At 49.3% G+C, this 16,075-nt stretch overlaps 1 protein-coding gene and 1 long non-coding RNA gene across 2 annotated transcripts in view; both read right to left on the bottom strand.

Annotated features, from left to right (window-relative positions):
- SRGN (serglycin) overlaps positions 1-6,577 on the bottom strand; it is a 47,950-nt gene extending 41,373 nt beyond the window's left edge. Inside the window, exon 1 of the mRNA XM_070564583.1 lies at positions 6,023-6,577. The gene's annotated coding sequence lies outside the window, so the exon portion shown is untranslated. The remainder of the gene's footprint in view (positions 1-6,022) is intronic.
- A 3,649-nt stretch (positions 6,578-10,226) lies between these two features.
- Positions 10,227-12,587, bottom strand: LOC139074416 (uncharacterized). Its single transcript, XR_011524015.1, has 2 exons — positions 11,344-12,587; positions 10,227-10,583 (listed from the first exon to the last, which is right to left on the bottom strand). It is a non-coding gene; the product is annotated as an uncharacterized lncRNA (long non-coding RNA).
- Positions 12,588-16,075: the final 3,488 nt, after the last annotated feature.

Here is a 16,075-nt window from a genome sequence, read left to right as displayed (position 1 = left end):
TTGAGAATAAACTTTTTTAAGACCACAGTTTAGTCGAGACATGCTGATTATAAACCATCCTTACCTAAATTCCCGTTTTCAAATATTCACTAAGACAGTTTCTTCACTAATCAGCCTGTATTTTGCCCCAGATTAGTCAACTTGACCATGAAATTAAAAAATTGGTTGGAGGCTGGAAAAGGGAGTTGGCCTTTCTTTGGTGGTGGCAAAAATTGGGGAATGCAGAAGAAAAGGAGAGAGAGGAGAAGAAAAAACAGAGGAGAGGAATGAACTGGTCCACCCAGAACTGACTTTAAACAGAAAGTAACCTGACCCTAGACAGTGAAAACTGGGAACAGAACTCTTGAATCCACGCACTCCTACAGACACTACTAAGCCCTGCCCATATCAGTCACCCAGGCCTTTGCCCCAGACTCTTCAGAATGACATATTTTCTGAATCAATAGCCAGGACCCACAACAGAAGGGAAACAGCATATCTGAAATGAACACTGACTCAGAAAACCCAAGGCCTCTGGGCAGAGCTCTCTCAAACCTCAGCCTTGGCTACCTGCCACCTGAATTCCTCTCAAGCCCTCTGGGGGTTCGGTCAGCCCCGACTCTGGGAGGCTCAGCTCACCAAAGCACAGTGCCCACCCTTTCCCCCTTGTTGGTAGGTGGAGGCAGTTGGGAGATTGTGGGTGATCCTCTACTTGTTTCTGGGAGGTTCCTTTTGTCACCGGCAGCCCCTCCACTATTGCCAAGAGGTATCTGGGGAGGGGTGTCTGTCCTGCGCTGCTCAGCTTATGTTGAGAAGACACCATTTCCAGGCAGCCCAGGCAGGAAAGCCTTTGGCCCACGTTCCTTTCAGACTTCAGCAAGGCGGACACTGTGGGGTCCACCGTGGGTTGGTTCTTGTTAAATCCTGAAACCTTTCCCTGCTTGAGGAGGAAGGTCCTAGATATAGAAGAGGCTGGAAGACTCTGCACCTTCCCCCAGGTTGTGCCTCAGGGAGAAAACCTGCCGGTCCTTTGCAGTGGAATCAAGATTTCAGAGGGAGCGTGAGAACCAGGGAGAAGTAGAGGCCTCTGCCACCTTTCATGCCCGTGGTGTCCTGCATTTATTTCTACCAGTCAGTTTCCCTGCTATGGTGTGGAACCGAAAGTGTGGTCTACCCTCCATCCCACTTCCTCCTCTCCAAGGGAGACAGTAAAAGGAGGGGAGAGGGCATCAGACTAAGCCAGCAGGGACCCGGGGTCCTGGCTCTGCCACCAGCTGAGCAATGGATTGTGGGGAAAGTCTCTAGCTTTATTTCTTCCTCCTCCAAACATGGGGTTTCCACACTTTGGGTGAGAATCTCTGAAATGGCATGTAGAATTTAAATAATACACATGAATTCTCCTGGGGAGAAGGGTCTGTGGGCTGAAAGAGTCCCCCGACCCCATGAGGATAAAAGGTCATGTGTAAGGGCCCTGTTCTCTGACTCGGGGCATTTCCTGGGCTCGCCATTTGACAGACTTTTACACAGGGTCGTACCTCAGTGACCTCCCACTCGCAGCCCAGCCATCTGCCCCGGGCTCTCTGATTCCCCTCCAGGACTCCCGCCACCCACAATTACAATTCTCTTTGTTTCTCAAAGCCTTGTTTTTGGCTGCTGAGCCAAGAGGTCAAGTTCCCCCATGATGACACCGCCACCTCTCAACAACTGGTCACCAGTGTGCGTGCCTTCCGCCGGCATGTCCGCAGGGGTCGGGGGAAGGATTCCAAGGACGCTGTTGTGAGCTGGGCAGTGAACACTCTTCTCCATCCAAGACCTTCCTCCTCAAGCAGAGAAAGCATTCAGGATTTTAACAAGAACCAACCCACAGTGACCCAGAGTGCTTGCCCCCGCTGAAATCTGAAAGAAAAGTGGGCCAAAGGCTTTTGCATCCAGGCTGCCAGGAAATGGTATCTTTTCAGCATGAGCTGAGCAGCCCAGGAAGTGAACCAGACTCCTCTCTCCAGCTCTTCCCTGTGCCTCTACTTCTTGTTTCCACTAAACAGCTGTGGTCCCACTGAGCCACGCACCAACAGCCCAGGAACGGGCAGGAGAGTGTGGAAGCGGCATTTACAGTTAACCCAGCTGATTGTGATTTGCTCTGCCCACCTACACCAGCCCTCAGCTCCACACCTTTATAAGCTTTCCATCTCTTCCAACTCTGAGTTCTTAGCTCTGACTCCCTCCCGGGCTGTGAGCTCCCTGGGGCAGGGACTGTGTCTGGGTCAGCCTTGGGTGCCCCGTGTCTGCTGAATTGGAGAAGGGCACTCAAGGAGGGCCAACGGGAATCGAGGGGTCTCCTGTTCCCCTGCCTCTGGCTGAAATGCCAATAATAGGGGCCAAGATGGAAGGGTGAGAAGGCAGCATAGTCGACAGACATCAGCTGAGGCTCAGGGCACTGTCGCTCTCCTCCAGTCTGAGCTTTTGTTTATTCGCTGTCTGGGTTGTCCCTCCCCAGTGGGATGACATGGCGGAAAGGAAACCACCAGCCAGACATGGACAGGAGGGCCTCCCCCAGGCTGCCCGGGGGGCGAAGGGGAGCTATTGCCAAGAGATGGGAAATAGGGTGAGTGAGCTTGGGGCACCCACCCCCAGGGGAAGTCCCACAGCCCTCACCATGAATGGTGTGACTTTGCCCAAAGGCCACAAAGGAGGAGAGGAGTGACTGTTTCTCCTGCGGCCACTGTGTCCTCCGCCAGGGTCAGCAGGGGGCCTCCTCCAAAGGCATTCTTCAGCTCGGTCAGGGACCCCTTGGCCATCTGGGGTAGCCTACAGACCTGGCAGGCCAGCCCCAAATATCCCACAATGGCATATTGATTATTTTGAATTCAAGTTACTTGAGAGGCAGCCAATGCGGAAAAAAAAAAGCATTTTGACCTCCCTCTCTCTGTTCTCCCACAGGCAAGTTACCCTTCCAGCGTCAGGAGATAGACATCCATGTCACCAGAGCTGGGGAATTCAGGGCCGAGCTGCCTGTGTGAACAAACCTTGTTACAAGAAGCCCAAATTCTGCTTAAATTCCTCACTAATTATGTTCCCCCAACCTAAGCTTCCTTGTCCTGTCGTTCCTTACAAATTTATTGTCTCTTTATATAAAAGATATATACCCTGCCTGCTTTGTTCACTTTCTGAGCATCATTTTCATGATTCTCCCATGCACACATAATGAAACTGGGTTTCTCTCCTGTTAATCTGATCTTGTGTCAATTTTACTATTAATCCAGCCATAAGAACAGGACAACGGCAGAAAGGGGTAATTTGCCCCTCCCCGACAGATCCCTTCACAGAATTCTGTTTTAAAATACAGAAGATACATAAGATTTCCATGGAAACAATCACTTCGAATACCAGTAATCAAAATCTTTTAAGACTTGTGATATGGTGATATATGTGCATCTTTACGAATGCATTAAATAACAAACTCTAGGAGCAAGTCTAATAATTAGCTTAATTTTGAAGTAGGGATGAGCTTAAATGATATTTCGAGATACCCACAACCACCACAAGGTAATATGAAAATATCTGTGATTTCTATGGGTGACAAAGTCACAGGCACTGTTGACACTACTGTGGTTTGACGCCCACATCCATGATGGAAAAAATACTCAATTTCAGTTAGAGTTATTCCCATTCAAGCCCACAGACTCCTTTGAATTCTATTTGTGGAGCTGTGAGGTTAGGAATCCTCACCCTGGATCCCTCCACAGTACTGGGACAACGGTGACACTTGTGGGGCAGCTGTTCTCCATCTGGCTAGACATTAGAATCGCCTGGTGAGGGGACGCCTGGCCCCACTCCCGACCACCTGAACTGGAATCCCTGAGGATTCCAGCATCTGGTGTGTGTTTTTTAAACTCCCCAGGGGATTTTAGATTCTACCATTCAGCCAGAGTGAAGGCCACCAGCTAGAGGAAGAGAATCAAGGGGAGTGAGCCCCGCTGGGTTAGAGGGCCAGGTGCTAGAGCAAGCCTGAAGTCTGCTCCCAAGACGGGAGCCTGGGCATCGCCGCCCACTCATCAAGCCTTCACTTCCTGGGCGCTGGCCCGGGTTGGGCTTGTGCTGGGCCTGGAGAACTCTGTGGAGGCCGTCCTTGACTGTGCTCCTTCTGGCCTTGGCCTGGTGATGCTCTTGGGCTGGGCCTTCCCTCCGAGCTGTCCCACCCTACACAGCTGTGCTCTCTCTTCTGAGCCCTACACTCTGGTGCCTCCACAGCCTGTCCTCACCAACCTCACCCCCAGACGACTGCCTTACAGACTCCTAGGGCACCACTTACATTGTGTTCTATGAAAATGGTGCCCCCTAGAGTTGTGCAAGGAGGGGAGCTTCCACCACCCCCCCACCCTGCAACTAGAATGCAAACTCCTTGAGGGCAGGCTCTGTTCTACTCCCCACTGCTTCTGGCACCAGGCCACGCACACTCTAGAAGTATTCTAAAGAATTCCTTTCTGTTCTCTGCATCTCACTTCCCCTGTAAGAGAAGGCGCAGGGGAGTAATCATTCTGGACTCTACTAGTTCAGCCATTTAAGATTCTTCTCACACAGGCCCCGTGACCTATTGGTTAAGTTTAGTGCACTCTGTTTCAGTGGCCTGGGTTCAGCTCCCAGGAGCGGACCTACACCACTCAGCAGTGGCCAGGTTTTGGCGGCAACCCACATACAAAATAGAGGAAGACTAACACAGGTGGTAGCTCAGGGCAAATCTTCCTCAGCAAAGGAAAAACAAAAGATTCTTCTCCAGAACCCATTCACTTGTTTATTCATTTCAGTCCACAAATATTTGAGTACCTACTATGTGCCTAGTGCTATTCTAGGTGCCTGGGCTGTAGCAATGAAGAAAAGGTACAAATCTTTGCCCTCACAGAGCTTACAATTTAGCAGGATGGAGGTGAGGAGTGGGAGAGACACTAAGTGACACATAATGCTTGAGGAAATTATACAGTGGGCTGGGGGGAAATGAGCAAACAAGAGGACAGGTGGGTGGAAGCAGGTTGCACTCTTCTTGAATGGTGTGGTCAGGGGAGCTTATCTGAGAAGGTGATATCTGAGTGAAGGCTTGAAGGAGGTGAAGGGGTTAGCCAGGTGGAGAGCCCACCCATGCAGGAGCCTGAGGGCTACCTGTCCCCTTCCAGAGAAAAGTAGGAGCCAGCCTCAAACCCTGGAGAGACAGAGTGAAAAGTCTCAGGCCTGTCCCTGGGGAAAACAAGGAAGGAATGGAGGAAGGGGTTTTAGACCTTGAGCTTCAAGAGGAAGTAGCAAAGCAAAGACCCAGTTCCCTTCTTACTGTCTACAAAAGCCAAGATGACAATGGCATTGGACCGCTCCAGTGAGAGCCAAGGATAACCAGCCTCCTACTCAGCCAAACGATGGGGGAAGTGGGGCTGGAGGAAGTGAAACCCATGAGCCAGAAGCCTTGGAGGACTCCTCCCCACTGCTGCCCCACCCCAGCCCAGCAGCTCTGGACTCCGGGGCCGGATGCCCAGCCCCTAGCCCAGGCCTTCCCTCTGCTCCATCCAGGCCCCAGCACCTTTGGTGGGTGACGCACATCACCTGCCCTCTCCCTGTGTTCCTTCAACTCATCGAGCACAGTCCTGTTTCCCGGGCTTTGCACTTTGTCTTGTCTTTGCCCTGAATCTCTGTCCCCAGATACTTCTGTGATGCACTGTCACCTCACTTCTATTCTCAAATGTTGCCTCTGCCCACCCTATCCTATCAAAAATGCCCACCACCTCTACCCCTCTGTTCCTTCCTATGCCCCCGCCCTGCTTACCACAACCTGCCATCAGACTCTGTACCAACGTATCGATCGTCTGTCTCCAGCGCTAGAAAGTGAGCTCCATCAGCGCAAGGACTGTGTCGTGCTCATCACTGTGTCCCCAGAGTTTAGACCAGTGCCCGGCACACACTAGGTACCCTGTTCTCCCCTTTACTGGGGTCAGGAGATGCTAGGGAAACTCCCGAAGCAACAACCAGATTCTTTGGAAATATCTTTCTCACAAAAGATACTCACCAATTGTACTGGGTTGAATAGTGTCCCCCAAAATTCACGTCCACTGGAACCCCAGAATGTGACCTTGCTTGAAAAGAGGTCTTTGCAGATGTAATCAAGTAAAATGAGGTCATCCTGGATTAGGATGAGCCCTAATCCAATTCTCCTTACAAGAGGAAGATTTGGAACAGAGGGAAGATGTGAGTCAGAGGGAGAAGGCCAGGTGACACGGTGGCAGAGACTGGAGTGATGTACCTACAAGCCAAGGATGGCCAGCCACCACCAGCAGCTGGGAGAAGGGAAAGAAGGACTCTTCCTTAGAGCCTTTGAAGGGAACAGAGCCCTGCTGACACCTGACCTCTGACTTCGGGTCTCCAGAACCATGAACTAGCACATTCCCGGGTTCAGCCAGGCAGCTGGTGACTTTGTTAGGGCAGCCCTGGGAAACTAACACACCAGTGCTACCCGGGACTTTAGTCTCATTAGTGGTCAAAGGCGGATCCATTCCTTTGCTGGGTGCCCATCTCTGGAGGGACCCAGAAGCATAAGGCACGCCCCTGCCCTCGAGGAGATTTCAATCTAGTTGGGAAGATACGACTTATAGCTTGTCTTGCAAACACTTCCCTGCCCATTCTTGTAACTGCGTCTTCCAGAAAGAGGAAGTGATGGGCTCACAGTGAAGCAAACATAGGTTGTGAAGGGCGGCCGCTGACTGAGGGGAAAGGGTGATGAGTCCCTGCCGACACTGGGCAACTCTGTCCAATGGCACGTGGTGCCAGTCACGGCTGTCACTTCCAATGTTCTACCCACACTTTTAAAAAGCAAAGAGAAACAGGTGAAATTAGTTTTAATAAGATATTTTATTTAACCCCAAACATCCAACTTATCTTTTAATATGTAATCAATATAAAGATCATTAGTAAGATATCTTCTTTCTTCTTTCCTACTAAATCATCAAGATCCAGCATGCACTTTGTAGTTACAGTACGCCGCAATTCAGGCCAGCCACGTTCCAAGTGCTCAGTGGCCACCTGCAGCTAGAGGTTACCCCGCTGGACACAGCAGTCACAGAGGCTTCCAGACCAAGTAGCAGTGCTTCAGGTGGGGCCCACGGATCCCCAGGGCTTCACGCATGCGCTTTGGGAGTCCACTAGTTTCCCTAAAACCATTAGTCAAAATTTGAGGGCATGTGCCTTTCCCTCAGGAGAGGGCTGATAGTTCTGTCAGGTTTCAAAGGAGCCTGGGTCCCTGACAGGTTAAGGGCCCCTGCAGCAGGTCCAGAATTTGTGGCTGAAGATTGAGGCCGGCTCCTCCATTTTGCAGCACGGGAGCCTGTGGGCAGAGAAGGGGTGCCCTCCTCAAGGGAGCAGAGTAGCTTCCTGACACAGCTTGGAGGAGAAGCCATGCGTCGGGACCCTCGGACCTTGCTCCCGGCCCTGGAGGGCCGCGGAGACTCTTGGTGTGACATCAGCAGCGGGGGAAGGGGTGGGGAAGGGAGCCGAAGTCAGACGGCAGCAGTTTCCACAGCTCTTGCGCCCACAAGTGTGACACATCCTTCTGCCCTCATCTTTGTTCTCATACAAGTTTCCACGGAAAGAACAACTTCCTTTCTTTGTGCTCTTGCCCCATCTTCCTCGTCAAGAGCCCAGCACCCGTGGGTCTCCACCCTGCCCCTCGGAGGAGGCTCCCAGTAGAGGCCCTTTACCCCCCACCCCGGGCGGACATGCAGGGAGCACAGGGAGCATCAGAATCCCCTGGCCGGTGTGGAAAATGTAGGTGCCCCCCACCCATGGCACCGGAACCCCTGGGAAAATCGCCTGGGAGCCCTCTGCTGACAGAGCCCTGGGGGTGCCGTTCGCCTTTGCACTTGTTCCTTTTCCTAAGGAAGGAGGCATGGCAGAGCGAGAGCTGGGCTTTGCAGTCACCTGAATTTTGAAGGCGGAGTCCTGCCTCCTTCCAGCTCTGTGACTTTGGACAAGTTTTTGATGTAATCTCCCTGAGTCTCCATTTCCTTGCAGGCAGAATGGAGAAAATACTAGATGAAATCATTGCAAGCTCTTCATCCTGGCCGGTGCCAGCCTCCTGGGCCCGCCCTCCCCACCCCACCCCACCCCCCCACCCCACCCCACCCCCCCACTCCCCGGGTCCCCCATCTAACTGGGAAGGTTCTTTCGAGGATGTGGTCTAGTGGCTCAAAGAAGAACCAAACGTTTGAGACACCAGCACGTTTAGGGCCAAGACACTTCCTTGAGTTTCTCTCAAGATGCCAAAAGAAAGATAACCATAGTTGTTTTCCCCAAAGGATGGAAAAGGAATATTCCTGCAACCAATTTCAGAGTCTTGACATGATCCCAAGCGACTCTGCACATTTCCCTCAAAGCCAGTGGCTGGGATCCTGCAGTTTCCACTGACAGAAATGTTAATGTTGACCCCTAGCCACACTCAGAGATGATGAAATTTTAAAAGTCCGTAAAATCCCAAGTAACAAATTGTTTCAGAAAGTCCCATGTTGGATTACTCCTAAAGATCCCCTGAGGGGGTGCCATGAGGAACAAGCAGGGGTTGCCCTTTCCCGTGCCGGGCAGATGATACGGGAGCAGGGAGCAGCTCCAGCCTTGGCTTCCCTGAACATTCTGCCATCCGCACTCTCTTCCCCTCCTCCCCTGCATGAACCTCCACTCCACGCAGGCCAGTCTCCTCCTGGTGCCTGAACTCTGTTCAGCCACCCCAGCCTGAGTCCTTGTCATCACATGTGCCCTCTTTTCCTCCCCATCCCTTCTCATCCTTCAAGTCCCATCTCCTCCAAGAAGTTTCCAGGCCTCTCCAGCTCCCTGAGTTTTCAGGCTCCCTCTTCTGTGTTCCCAAAGCTTTGGATACCTGCACTTCCTCCTTCCTGCTTCCTCCATCCTTCACTTCCCATCTCCCCTTTACTGGAAGCTGGAAGCCTGGGTCCCCAGGCAGGGCCCGGTGCCGGGCCTTGCACAAAAGAAGCGCTCAATAAACCTTTACTGATTGCCGGGTCTGATAAACGCTCCAAGGGGTAGAAGTGAAAATTTGAATTAACTTAGGGCCTAGACACAAATTATATCAGCCTAAGAACTGGGCCTACATGACTCATGTTTATGTCAAGTCCCATTGAACCTGAAGTTGCAAAAGAGGAAACAAGGGTTGCTACAAAACAGATTAACCACAGTGTGCACACATCTTGTTTGTTATCTGCATGAGATGCTTTTGGTTTCAGAAACACAGGCCTATTGCAAGATTAGTTTTGGGGCCAGGAACTAGGTCAGCTGGAGACAGTGAGAGATGGACCTCTACTTAGGTTTAGGACCTCTGTCACGTTCAGAAACACTTTTCCATAAATGGGCTTCCCTTCAGCAAAACGAATCACAAAGTCAAGGAGAAAGCATATTGAGAAGGAAAAAATCCTGCCCAGGGTGGGTTTTTCCTGAGTCATTAGCTTGTTTTATTTCATGGACACGGTGTTGAACTGTGTAATCGATCTAGTTTCCCTTTTCTCATTGGTTTCTAAGAAGCTCAGAGTCAATCCTGTGACCTACCAAAGTGAGGGTGTCCACTTCTGTATTATTCTCTTGGCTGGCTCCATTTTATGTTCATATCTTCATTTTTTTCCTCTATTTTTCTCATCAACCTGGTGAAATTTACCTTAAGTCCTATTTAGAATAAGGAGGAGGATAAGGGAAGAGAAGGGAAAAAACATGGTCTTCGCCCTTGAGGCATCAGGAATAGATGGTTAATCAGGTCACTTCCGCCGGCTGGCTCTAAGAAATGCCAATGTCTTGGACTCAAATGGAGGACATTACTAGGTTCATGGTATCTTAGTTACAATGACCAACAGCTAAGATAGCAAACAGCCTTTGGTTCCCAACTCTACTGCTCCTCACTGCCCCTCCAGCTGGGCTCCAGGGATGACGTTTGGAGCGCATGCACCCTGAGGGCAAGGACTGTGTCTCGCTCCCTGTTAGGGCTCCAGAGCCCAGCGCGGTGCCTGGCCCAAAGTAGGCCCTGCATAATGTGTTGAATTAATAAATGAACAACTGAGTTCACAGATGCTTCACCATCATTGTTGACACTGTGCCGGTGAAGGAAGCTACCCCCAAACCCACACACAGGTACTCTGATCCCACAACACAGACACAGACACAGACACTGCTCACGTAAGCCGTGCACAGTTTTTCAAACGACAATGGAAAGGAAAAAATTAGTAAGCTGCCTACTTTATATACAAAAATAACACATTAGAAACAGGTCTGCCTCCAGAATAAAGTAGAAGATTCAAGGGGCCTGGGCAGTCCACACTTAGGTGGCCGGGCTGTGGATGGCCACCAGCAGGGAAAGCCAGTGCTGACCTGGGGGTCTGCCTGGGGCCTCACCAGGCGAGGCCAGAGGAGTCTCGGGCCTTCAACTTCCCAGAGCTTGCTCAGGCCAGCCCTGGACCACTCTTCCAGCCAGTCAGCACCAGCATGAGTTGGAAAGCAGAACAAGGTAGTGATCAAACTCCAGGGCTGTAGAGTCCATGCTGGTCTCAGATCCCGTCTCAGGTTCAGTATTAGTCAGGGTTCTCCAGAGACACACAACACACGGATTCAGAGAAAGAAAGAGAGAGAGGCCTTTATTTTGAGGAATTGGCTAATGTGATTTAGGGGAAAGTCCAAAATTTACAGGGAAGGCCGGCAGGCTGGAAATTCCCACAGGAGTTGATGCTGCAGTCTTCAGTTCAAGGGCAGTCGGGAGACAGGATTCCTTCCTCCCAGGGGACCTCAGTCTTTTCTTTTAAGGCCTTCAAATGATTGGATGAGGCCCACCGACATTATGGGAGGTAATGTGCTTTACTAAAGTCTGCTGATTTAAATGTTAATCTCATCCCCGATGACTGATCATGTCCCCCAGACTTCACATGTTTAAAATTGGAAACCAGTGTGATGGGATTAGGAGGGGGCCTTTGGGAGGGAAGTAGATCATAAGGGTGGAGTCCTCATGAATGCAACTAGTGTCCTTACAGGAGGCCAGAGAGCTAGCTCGCTGTCTTCTCACCCTGTGGGGACACTGCCAGAGATGGCCGTCTGCAGCCCAGAAGAGGGCTCTCACCACAACGCGACCATGCTGGCACCCCGATCTCAGACTTGCCTCCACAACTGTGAGAAATAAATTCCTGTTGTTTGTAAGCCACCCAGTCAATGGAACTTTGTTAGAGCAGCTGAATGAACCAAGACACCATCTAAAAACTACCTTCCCAGCAACATTCAGACTCGTGTTTGACCAAATAACTGGCACCATAGCCTAAGCTGACACATAAAAAATTAGCCATCTCTGGCACTTACCAGCTTTGTGACTTGGGCCTCAGGGATGACATCTGCTTCATAAAGTTGTTGGGAGGGTCAGACAAGGTGCACACACTCCTTTGCACCGTGTGCTTTGCACCGTGTCTGGCATGTGGTGAGTGGGGTCAGGTCTGAGTGAGGCTCCTGGCAGGCAAGTATGAAGGGGATCCAGGGCTCTGGACTTGCACACAAGCGTCAGTGCCAGTTGAACCAGCTTTCCAACCAGGTACATGCGTTCTGCCAGGCTCAGAGAGCAGCAAGGGAGCAGGGGCGCATCCTCACGACCCATTCCTTCTGGGACCACAGGAGCCACAGGTGTCAAATCCCCATCTCTAGATGGCCTGACCATGGGTCATTTTTGAGGACAGTGATGCTAATGCGCTAGCTGAAGGAAAACCAGAGTCCATCCCAAGGAGGACCAGCTTCAGTGACCTGTCTCTGTGTCCTTCAGCATCCTACAGGAAGGATCAGGCCATCAGATACATCCATTCAAGAAAGGATCACCAAGAGGCGCTCTGCAGAAAGTTCATATTGTATGACAAAATTAATTCTAAAAATACACAGCTTATAGCAAAAGCACATGTAAAAGGGAATTATTTCCCTAAGAATTAAAGTCCAAAGTCTAGAAGTTTCCCAGATCTCCACTACCCAGTAGTTTTCAGCCACTGATACTGCCCTAAGATGCCTGAGATAAAATTTAAAATTAAGAAAGAAGGACTTTATTGAAATCATACTGGCCTTAAAAATGTCCATTCCAGGGGCCAGCCCGGTGGCACAGTGGTTAAGTTCGCACATTCCACTTCGGCGGCCCAGGGTTTGCTGGTTCGGATCCTGGGTGCGGACATGGCACCACTTGTCAAGCCATGCTGTGGTAGGCGTCCCACATATAAAGTAGAGGAAGATGGGCACGGATGGTACCTCAGGGCCAGTCTTCCTCAGCAAAAAGAGGAGGATTGGAAGCAGATGTTAGCTCAGGGCTAATCTTCCTTTAAAAAAATTAATTAATTAAATTAAATTTTTAAAAATGTCCATTCCAGGCTTGATGGAAAAATTATGGGGACAAGTAGCTGCTGCCTCTGAGACTGCAAGCATATCCTGGAAAAGGAGAGCACTGGGCCAAGGGGAGGGTGGAGAGGGAGGGTCCCATCCTGTGCAACCCCTGTGCATCTGCTGCAGGAGTGGACGCAGAGGGAGAAGCAAAGTTGGAGTCTGGCCTGCAGCTCCTCTTTACTCTTCTGTGAGACAGTAAAGAAGGACTAGAATGTCAATGATCCTCTGCTATAAATCCCGACTTCAAGAGTCACATGAAAACACACCTTTTCTCCCTTCCACAACGTGAAATAAGACAACTCAGGGGCAAGGTAACCTACGTAAATAAGCGACTGAGTGTGAAGCGACACCTAAAGGGCCAGAGTACAGCCAAGACCCCTCTCTGACCCTTGTTTGTGCAGATCTTGAGCCTAGCTAAGTGGTCCCAATTTAAAAGGAGGGTGTCTCAACCAAAGCTTCAGAAAAGAGCCCCTTGCTGATTAAAAACAGATGTTTCCAGAGGAGCCTGGCATCCCTGTTAGTCAGGACGGTGGCATTGGAGCCATTCCCTCCTCTCTGTACCCCAGGACTAGTCATCCTTCCCTTTCCCTGGTCCATTTCCACTTCTGCTCCGGAACAACGCATTTTGAGCTGGCACTGTTCTCAGAGCTGGGGCTCCGTGACACTGTCCTGCCCTCACAGAGCTGGCATTCTCGGCCTTGACATCTTCCATTTCCCCCTGTGAATCTACCACTCACAAATCCCAACCTCCAGCTGGGACCTGACCCCAGAGCTCCAACCCGGCTGGTCCGTCTGGGTGGCCCATCATCAGCTCAAATTCAACACGACCCAGTCAAACTTTTCTTACCCCTCCCACAGGCTCCTGCCCTTTACATCCCTATTCCTGCCAAGGACACTGCTTCTTACCCAGTCTCCCCAGCCCAGAACTTCAGTAACAATAGAAAGGGGTCACATCTACTGAGTGCTGAATATGTTCCAGGCACATATACTACCTAATTTAACCCTCACCACAAACCTATGAAGCGAGCTCAGTTACAGATGAGAAAAGGTAAGCTCAGAAAGGTTATTAATTTGCTCAAGATCATACACCTAGAAATTAGTGATATAGAACCTCTTAATCTCAAGTTTGTGTGCCAATGCACAGTAAGCCAATCACCGAGGCGTCAGTGCTTAGAGATGGAGAAAGGTTTATTCAAATTCGCCAAAATGAGAAGGTGGGAGGATAGGTTCAGTCAATTCCACCACAACAAAAGAAGAAAGCAGGGGTTTTATGGAGCTAAGGGACTTGGCAATAGGAGTTTTAGAGAAACAAAGGGGAAATCTGTGTTTCTTTCACCCCAGACAAGCCCTTGGGCAATCACACTTCTGGGTGTCAACAGCAACTGAGGGCTGATTATCTGGTGATGTAACTTCCTGGGAGGCATTCTTTTTCTTCTGCAAAACAAGCTCATAATTCCTTGTGACCCCTGAGTCACCCCTCAGGGTAAACAAGAAAATAGCAAATTAACAAGGTTAGCTTCTTTTCATCCATGTCTGTGTTGAGAACAGGGTCAAAGGGTGATCATGTTCTTATTGAATATTTACAGTAACCCTCTGGTACCCAGCTTCAGCAGCATAACCAGGACTCAGATCCAGACCCAACTTCAGTGAGCAGCAGGGTTTTTTCAGTGCTTCCAGGGACCCTTGGGAATCCCTGAGACCTCAGGGGTCGGTGAGGTCAAAACTATTTTCACAGTAATGCTAAGATGTTATTTGTCTTTTTTACTCTCATTCTCTTACAAGGTACAGTGGAGTTCAGAAGCTTTGTGATGTGTGTTATCACAATAGACTGAATGCAGAGACCGATAGGAGAATCCAGCAAGCTGTCTTTCCCGTAAGCCGGACACCAAGAAATTTGAAAAAATGTAAAACGATGCCACTCTTCTCACTAGTTTTTTTGTTTTGGAATATATAGTTATTAATTAATCATAAAATATGTTAACATGTAATGGGTTTATTATTATTTAGATTTTTTTCTTAGTTTTAATTTCTAATATGGTAAACATCAATGGATATAACCTGCAGCCACAAAATTCAGTAATTTTAAAAGTATAAACTGGTCTTAAGACCAAAAAGTTTGAGAACCACTGATTTAAAGCTTCTCTTCCTGTCTTTCCATTTCCTCAACATCTCACATCGAAATCTAAGGACTTTCCGATCCTTTCTTGCCTCCAGGCTGCCCTTGATCCACCCTGTCCTGTAGCTGCTATTTGTGGGTTTCTCTTTCTGTTTTCTACCCAACATTCCTTATCGTTTTTTTTTAGTTGTAGTTACATTGTTTTTATTTAAGCATTTTAAGGCAAATAATTTAATATGACACATCTGCTCCCATGTGTATCACATATCACCTTATGCAATAATTTGTATCCCCTGAAAATCCGTGGTTGAATCTATTTGTTCAAAGTGACATGTTTAAAATACTCAGGAAAACTACAAAACAAAGAACCTTTAAGACAGCGGTTCTCAGACTTGAGCTGGCATCAGAGTCACCCAGAGGGCTAGTTAAACCCTGTGCTGCTAGGCCACCTAGAGTTTCTCTTTCAATAGGTCTGGGGTGGAGCCTGAGAATTTGCATTTTCAACGTTTCCAGTTGATGCTGCTGCTGCTGCTGATCCAAGGACCACGCTTTGAGAACCACAGTTTTAAGGAAATAACTCCCAATTTATATTTCCTATTAAATTGAATTGCCTTACACGGAGTTTGCTTCACGTGAGCTTCATGTACATAACAATATTACACCTTTTCATTCTAACTGGGCACTGTGAACTGATAAGCTTAGCGAGAACGCATTGGTTGCTCAAATAGGTTGGTGATTTTTTTGAAAGTTGATATCTTCCTCCTCTGGCATGGCGCCAGGGGTCTTTTTTTTTTTTTTTTTTTAAGTCTGTACTCTTTTCATTGCCAATGACAGAGACTCAAAGTGAATTGATCTAAGCTTAAGAGGGAATCTATTGGGTAGGTGAGGGCTTCATTAGGAATCTGTCTGCATCTTTGGGTTCTGCTTTCCTCATGTCATCTCTGCTCTCAGGCAGGGTCTTCTCTCCACATGATGGATGACACAACAGCCCCAGCAGCTCCCAGCTAGGCTTGGACCAGCCTAGTAATCTCCAAGAAAAAGACAATGATCCTCTTTTCTAACAGGTCTAGCAAAAGGCCATGATTGATATTTTTTGTTTAGCAAATACATATCACATGCAGTTTACCGTTTTAACCATTTTTAAGTGTTCAGTTCTGTGGCATTAGGTGCATTCACTGTGTTGTGCAATGATTACCACCATTGTTCTTTTTTGGGTAGCAGTCTGCCAGTTTCCCTCTAAGGAACCACTCATCCTCAACTCTCAGTCCATGTGGTTTGGTGGCCCTTCCCCCATCTCAGCTCCAGGAGAGCATGTGAAACTCATGCCTAGCCAAGGAGAGTGGTCTGCCACGCCACCGTGTTTGGTCCAAGGATAGCCCTGGACAGAAGCTGGGTCAATCAGAGTCAATACCCATCTTCCTGGGTTATGCTGAAACTACTGGGAGAGGGGACTCCTCTTTCACATTGCCAGGCTGGTAGGATGTAAGCCTGGTGCTGCCAGGGGCCCCTTATAAGGAGACTGCCTGAAAGCCAACAGAGAGGAAAGCAGATCCAAGAGAGGAAGAT

This window comes from Equus przewalskii, chromosome 1, assembly GCF_037783145.1.
Source record: "Equus przewalskii isolate Varuska chromosome 1, EquPr2, whole genome shotgun sequence".
NCBI lineage: Eukaryota > Metazoa > Chordata > Mammalia > Perissodactyla > Equidae > Equus > Equus przewalskii.
Note: the sequence above shows the minus strand (reverse complement) of the source record. Positions and strands in the feature narration are given on the sequence as shown.